The sequence below is a fragment of the Onychomys torridus genome, chromosome 2 (assembly GCF_903995425.1).
Source record: "Onychomys torridus chromosome 2, mOncTor1.1, whole genome shotgun sequence".
NCBI classification, from domain to species: domain Eukaryota; kingdom Metazoa; phylum Chordata; class Mammalia; order Rodentia; family Cricetidae; genus Onychomys; species Onychomys torridus.
The window spans coordinates 24,347,307-24,354,027 of NC_050444.1; the positions used below are offsets into that span (position 1 = coordinate 24,347,307).

A 6,721-nucleotide genomic window follows, 5' to 3' on the forward strand; every position below is an offset into this window, starting at 1 on the left:
GTGTGTGGAAAACTCTTGAACCCCAGTTTTTTAATTATTTTTTAAAATTTAAATTTGATATAAGCTCATCATTCCCTCTATTCTCTTTACTTCCTCCATCCCCTCCCATTCCCATGCCTTACTCTCAAATTTCTGGCAACCTACCCTTTAATTTAGTGAGAACAACCTATCTTTGGTCTCAAAGGGGTTGAGATATATAAAGAGATATTTCAGCTGTCAGGAGACACAGCTACTGTGGCCAAGGAACTCAGTGTCACTTTTGCAGGTATTTAGTCTTATAGCTAAATTTGAAAACAGACCCAGAAGAAAACTCACCAAAATTTTCTTAGATATGAAAAAAATGAAAAATGACAGAACAGGCAACCTAGAAAATGCAGTGCTTCTTGGAGAGAGAGCTGGATAAGGGGAAGACAGAAAGTGATGCTTCCCAAGTTACACTCGAGGAAAGCAGGCAGGGACAGCAATGGGAGTCTATAAACAACTGCCTGTTGGGGGAATGTTCAGAGAGAGAACACTCGAGAATCGGGGCAGGTCTAAGACTTTGGTCAGTGTCTGAATAAAGCAGATTAAAATAGACAAAGAAGAAGTTAAGCTTCGTAGACTTCAAGAAGTGGGAGGATCATTCCTCAGCTGCATCCAAGGCAGGGCTTGGAGTATAAAAGCACACATCTCACTGAGGGCATGAGAATTCCTATTGGCATCTAGCATGTCTTTAGATAGAACAGATGGATTTTTCCAGCAGGAGTTTCCCTGTCCAATCCATCAGTTAGTTCTTAAGAGAAGTGGGGAAAGCAAAAATTTCCATGAGGTTTGTTAAGTCTTCACGAATGGAGGGAGGTATGGCACAAATTTCACTCTTTTGTTCCAAAATCATATAACAATACTGATGAAAACAAATAAAGAAAAATCCCCATTCTTTGAAACAGCCATGCTTCACCAGGGGGAAATTGTTAAGCACCTTGTGGTGTTGCTTCTTCAACTTGCTTCCCTCTCATGGAATGCTCCAAGCCTTGAGGAGCAGCTGTTGTGATGTCCCCACCCCCACCCCACCCTTCATTTCACAAGGCATTTCCCTTTTCTTTGGTTGGTAGGTTTGGTTTTGTTTCTGAAATTTCACCTCACTATATAGCCCTTGCAGGTCTTGAACTTGGGAGATCCCCTTTCCTGTCTCCCAAGTGCTGTAAGTAAAGGCATATACCACCACTCTTAGCCTCAAAAGGTATTTTGAGTTTTCCACTCCTTACACTGAGTGTGTCACTGGGGATACAAAAGGTAGTGTCAGAAGCTATCAAGTCAGAAGACTTCAACCCCATTAGCCATAAAAGTCAACTAATGTTTGACATGATCCACAAAACTGAAACGGGGCTACAGCATGCCTGGATTCCTCAGATCTGTCTCCTTTTTGAAGATACTCAGTGTGCTGTGACTGACTCTTGTATCTTGTGGTTAAGGCACTCTATTATTTTTTTTAATTGAGAATATCCAACATGAGGCTAGGTCAGGGTGACCAAATCACTTGTCAGAATATAAAAGCAGAAATAAGTGTTGGGATTTTTTCCTAGTTTCTGTGATCATCTTTTCCCATATATAACTTTTTTTTTTTTTTTTTTTTTTTTTTGGCTTTTTGGGACAAGGTTTTTCTGTAGCTTTGGAGCCTGTTCTGGACTAGCTGTGTAGACCAGGCTGGCCTCAAACTCACAGAGATCCATCCACCTGCCTCTGCCTCCTGAGCGCTGGGATTACAGGCATATGCCACCACCACCTGGCTTCTCCCAGATATAACTCTTATGTCTGTCTTCTATGTAACAATTCTATTTGTAAAAGCTCCCTGAGTCCAGTACTAGCCCATTTTACAAATCAGAAAAATGAGACTATGGTTATACATTGAAATAAAATAAGAACTATAAAATGTAAAATTTACCAAAAATCAAATATATACCTTTTCTATAGAAAATACTAAAAATTCTGTGAACACTATGATGTGTTGTTTTCCTATCGCTACTTAAGAAATTGACACAAATTTCACACCAGAAAGTGGTAGTTTACCTGGGATCTTTGACCAGACATGTCAAACTCCAGGATCTATATGAACCATGTTACTTTCCAGATGGTTTCCTGGCTCACAAAGTGTTGGCAGAACTGATTTCCTTGAAAATCCAGTAGGGAGGGGTCCCAATTGTCTTGCTAGCTGTCAAGCAGAGGCTGCTTTTGGCTTGTGACACTGTCTGTAGTCAGGCCTTGCCTCCTGATCCAATGACAAGCCCTGTGACTATAGCGATGTCTTTATTTCAGGCAGCGTAGAGAGGCTTTGACTCCACTCTGCTACAAGGGAGTTTAGAAATGTGTGGCCTAATGAGGGGAGGGAAACCTGTCAGCTTTGCTACATCAAACCTGCTGGAGAAAGCTCGTCTCAGCCTTCCATGGGGAGAGGGACCTCTGCAAAGGTTCCCTTCATTCAGAGTCCCCTAAATTCAGTGACCGCAACACACACTGAGCACACCTACCAGAATGGCTTTTCCTTGGAATTGTGAAGATTAGGGAGGGCTATGAGCATCATTTAATATTTAATAACCCTACTGTTCATTCTATCACATTCTCATCTTCTCCAGTTCATTCTATCACATTCTTATCTTCTCCAACCCCACAGTGACAGCAGCGATCATGTGATTGGTGTGATTAACCACACACCCCAAACTCAAGTAACATATTCTGACATAAGGAATCAAAGAGCCAAGCTCTTTGAATTCAACATACACACTATAGATTAGACATGATGTAAAGCAGACAAAGCTAACAAAGGGAGGAATATTGGCACAAATGTGTCACACGGTAAGCATGGCTGTCCTGAATTCCAGCCCAGAAAATGCCTGCATCTCTTCATCAGGCCACTGTTGGTTCCCCACTCTATTTTCTATGCTTTATTTTGTTAGCTGGGAAACTTTTTTTTCCCATAAAAGCAGGAGCTTTCAGCTGAGTCCAGCCCACTTCCGGATGGTAGATTTTCATTTTATTTTATACTCTTTTTATTTTCATTTTATATTCTCTGTTCCTCTCAGACCAAGCTATCAGTGTTTCAGCTGACATGAATTTCTCAACAGCTTTGTGGGTATTGCCTGTATGTCACTTGAATTTTAATAGGAGAAGCTGCCCATGAGATTTTTCAAGTTGACCTCTTTTTGATTTTATCTCTTCCATAGATGGATAAAGTACAGCATCTTTAAGCTTCCCAGAGGCCATCTGATTTACTTGTGATCTAAAGAATACATTAAGTTCTAGAAAAGATTTTATGCAATTAAATATTCAAACTTTTTGGGGACTTTAGAAATGTTAGTAAAAATATCCATTTATGCACTTAATATTAGATCATAGTAGTTGATTGCAAGTCTTTTGTGTTTATTCTCCTTAGCTATGTATGCTCAGTTTTTGTTTATCATTTCCATTCTTCATATCAAGAGATAATTTGGTTAATATTTCTGCCACTAAAGAGCAAGGATGCACCTTCATCTAATACTAAGCATGTTTGTTTCTTTCTTCATGATGAGCTTTTATTGTCATCAATTTCCAAATTCAAATTGCAATGGTTAGTCTTCCCTAGTCAATTGTCATGACCCCTCCTCTCTCTCTCTGAGGGGGGTCAGGTGTTTATTTCCCTCACATGTAGGATAGTCCACAAACATAATACTATGGTTCCAGCACTGTGGGAAAGGGGAGCATCCTTGGCCTCTTGGGATAAGAGGATTTGGATTTGGCCTTAGTATACAACAAGAAAGGAAAGGAAGGTGATTTCCCTCTCCTGCCCTTGCTTGGGCCTAAAGGGACAGAGTCAGTTCCAATCCTTCCACCTCTCAGCCAGGAAGTCACCTTGGTGACATATTTCATTCTAACAATTGCAGTAAATCTTGGCCTGGTCCCAACCATTATAGGGAGGTACAAAAGGTTCAGGAAGGTACAGGTGGATTAGGGCCACAAAATGGGGCAGATGGCATCATCAGAAGCATGTGACTGGTGGGATCAGTTAGTAAGTTTTCTGATAACCTAGTCCTGGCTTAGCAGAAGGGTAGAGAAGATGGATGGTGCTTACTGTTTGGCATTGATGATGTGCACAAATTCACGCTTGAGAAAAGCACCAATCATGAGGAAGCCATCTTTATCAGGTTAGCTACCAAGCTCTTTATAGGGTGTGATATTATAGAACCTCCATAAATGATTCAGGCACTTTCAGCCACCACATCAGAGTCATTGGATTTCAGCTATTCCAGAGCTTCTTGTGTACTTCCTGGGTCTGCTGAGTTGTTGCAGTCTTGCCAGGACCATGGTCTGTATAGGTTTATAGGCCAGGAGGACTTTGTTCCAGTCCTTCACATTATCTGCAATGAACTTGGTTTGCTTGAAAACAACATTCTCAGTGATGCCAGCTTCCCTTTTATCCAACTTCTCCCCAAAGCAGGCAATCATTACAAGTCCTTCTGCTAGGGTGTGGACCACTTTCTGCCCAATCATCTTGCTGACTCCCCAAAGATGTGCTATGTGGAATATTATTTTAAGGTGTGTTACTTTTCTTTATGTTGCATTTGTTTAACTCTATGAAGCTGTGTTACTGTGCCTGTCTAAAACATCTGATGGTTTAATAAAGAACTGAATGGCCAATAGCGAGGCAGGAGAAAGGATGGGTAGAACTGTCAGGCAGAGAGAATATATAGGGGAAGAAAATAGATAGAGAAGTGAAAGAAGAAGTCAGAGAAGGAGGAGGACTCCAAGGGCCAACTACCCAGCTATACAGCAAGCCAAGGAGTAAGAGTAAGATTTACAGAAGTAATAGAAAAGGAAAAGCCCAGAGGCAAAAGGTGCACAGGATAAGTTAAGAAAGTTTACAAGAAACAATACAAACTAAAGCCAGTCATTCATAATTAAGAATAAGCCCCCATGTGTGATTTATTTGGCAGCTGGGTGTGGGCCTCCAAGAAGAGTAAAAACAATCAACAACAATGTGCCTTTTCGCCCTGTGCCCCAGCACTACCTATGTGGCTTCTGAGTCTTTGATCATACCAGGCCTGATCTCTACAGTGAAGTCCCTACTAGTCATTTTGTAGTTCTGTGCTGTCACAGTAATTTTGAGATCTAGCTGCTTCTTGGCGAAGTTGATGTAAGCAGTGTGTGTGTGTGTGTGTGTGTGTGTGTGTGTGTGTGTGTGTGTGGTGGTGGTGGTGGTGAATAAACTACTTCCCTGTCGGATGATGCATTCAAGTGTGTACATGAGATCTTTAGCTACTTCTTTCCATTCATCTTCCACCTTCCGCCCATGAAGAACTTCCTGGAAGGCATTATTGCACTGGGACTGACTCTCTAAAGGTCAGTATGAGCTGATACCATCTATTATTTCTGTCAAGGTTCTTATGGCCTCTCTGATTCCAAAATTATGTACAGAAAAAACAAACAAACAAACAAAAAAACTTTAATGCCTGTAATAGAATCACCTTATTACCTTTTACAACATCCTTACTGGTAAAGTTGAAGGAGAGCACACATACACACATATATTAAACACACACACACACACACACACACACACACACACACACACAAAGTTGCAATGTTCATATGAGGAACTTGATCTGCTAATGTGTTTTTCCAAAGAGATTTTGATCTTCATAGCTATCCTAAATGTTGTTTGTTTGTATCAATTCATCTAGTAATGGTGCCAAAACACCATGAAAGGCTCCAGAGAGCCAGACCATGGCAAACACAGGTCAAAGCATGGCAAACCTGGCGTCCACAGGTTTTGCCTTTTACCCCTCTCTCTCTTTCTCAACCTTCAGATTACATTCCTAAAGCTAGCCACATAAGCCTTTTCCCTTAATTTGCCACTGACTCATTCCTGAGACTGATCACCAAGCTCCAACTCCCAAAACATCATGGTCTAGCAGCCAGAATTCATTAGTTTGACTAAATTAACTAAATTACTCAATCAGAACTTACCAACATGTCCTAATACAGCCCCCTATTCCCTCTCAAAAGTAACATTTTTAAAGCTATTTTTAATCACCTTATCTCATTGTCTTACTTAATAAAGGATCTATTTGCCTTTGGCTTGTGCTTGGAGATTGGTGTTTGGGTATGGTCTGTTCCTAATGTGGGGTCCTGAGGGAAACATTCCACAGTTACAGTAGCCCCCTTTAGTGTTTGCATGTGTTTCACCTTGTAATGGTGGCAAAACACTGAGATCCAGGTTGAAACCTTAAACTCCAATTTTGGTGGGAGAATGTTGGGAAAATGATGTTTCTGCTAGTTTTTAGTTTTTATCCTGGATTGCATGAGTTTCATAACAAATATGTTCTAAACCATATTCTATCATTTTATATGATGCTAATAAGTTGTTACCACATATTAAAATAGCCATTGCAAAGATCAGAGCTCCAGAATTAGACTGTAACTAAAGCCCTCCAATTGAACTAGTCACCAAGAGTACTAGTTTCAGTCATCTACGTAACTGGTGAAGTAGTACCAACAGAGTCTTTGTGCTGTAAGACTTTTATTAGTCATACTCAATGGCATGCAGGCAACAGCTTCTGTCATGAACTCTTGAAATACAAGCTTTATTAGAAGTTTGATTCTCTATTGAAATCCCATGTAAACACCCATATTACCTATGGCTGAGACAAGAAGTTAAAGAACTGGTGTTGCCCATGCATGATTTTAGTCTAGCAAGAATCATTGCCATGAG

At 40.5% G+C, this 6,721-nt stretch overlaps 1 pseudogene; it reads right to left on the reverse strand.

The window, feature by feature from the left end:
* Positions 1-4,077: 4,077 nt before the first annotated feature.
* Positions 4,078-5,370, reverse strand: LOC118577496 (annotated as a pseudogene).
* Between the last annotated feature and the right edge of the window lie 1,351 nt (positions 5,371-6,721).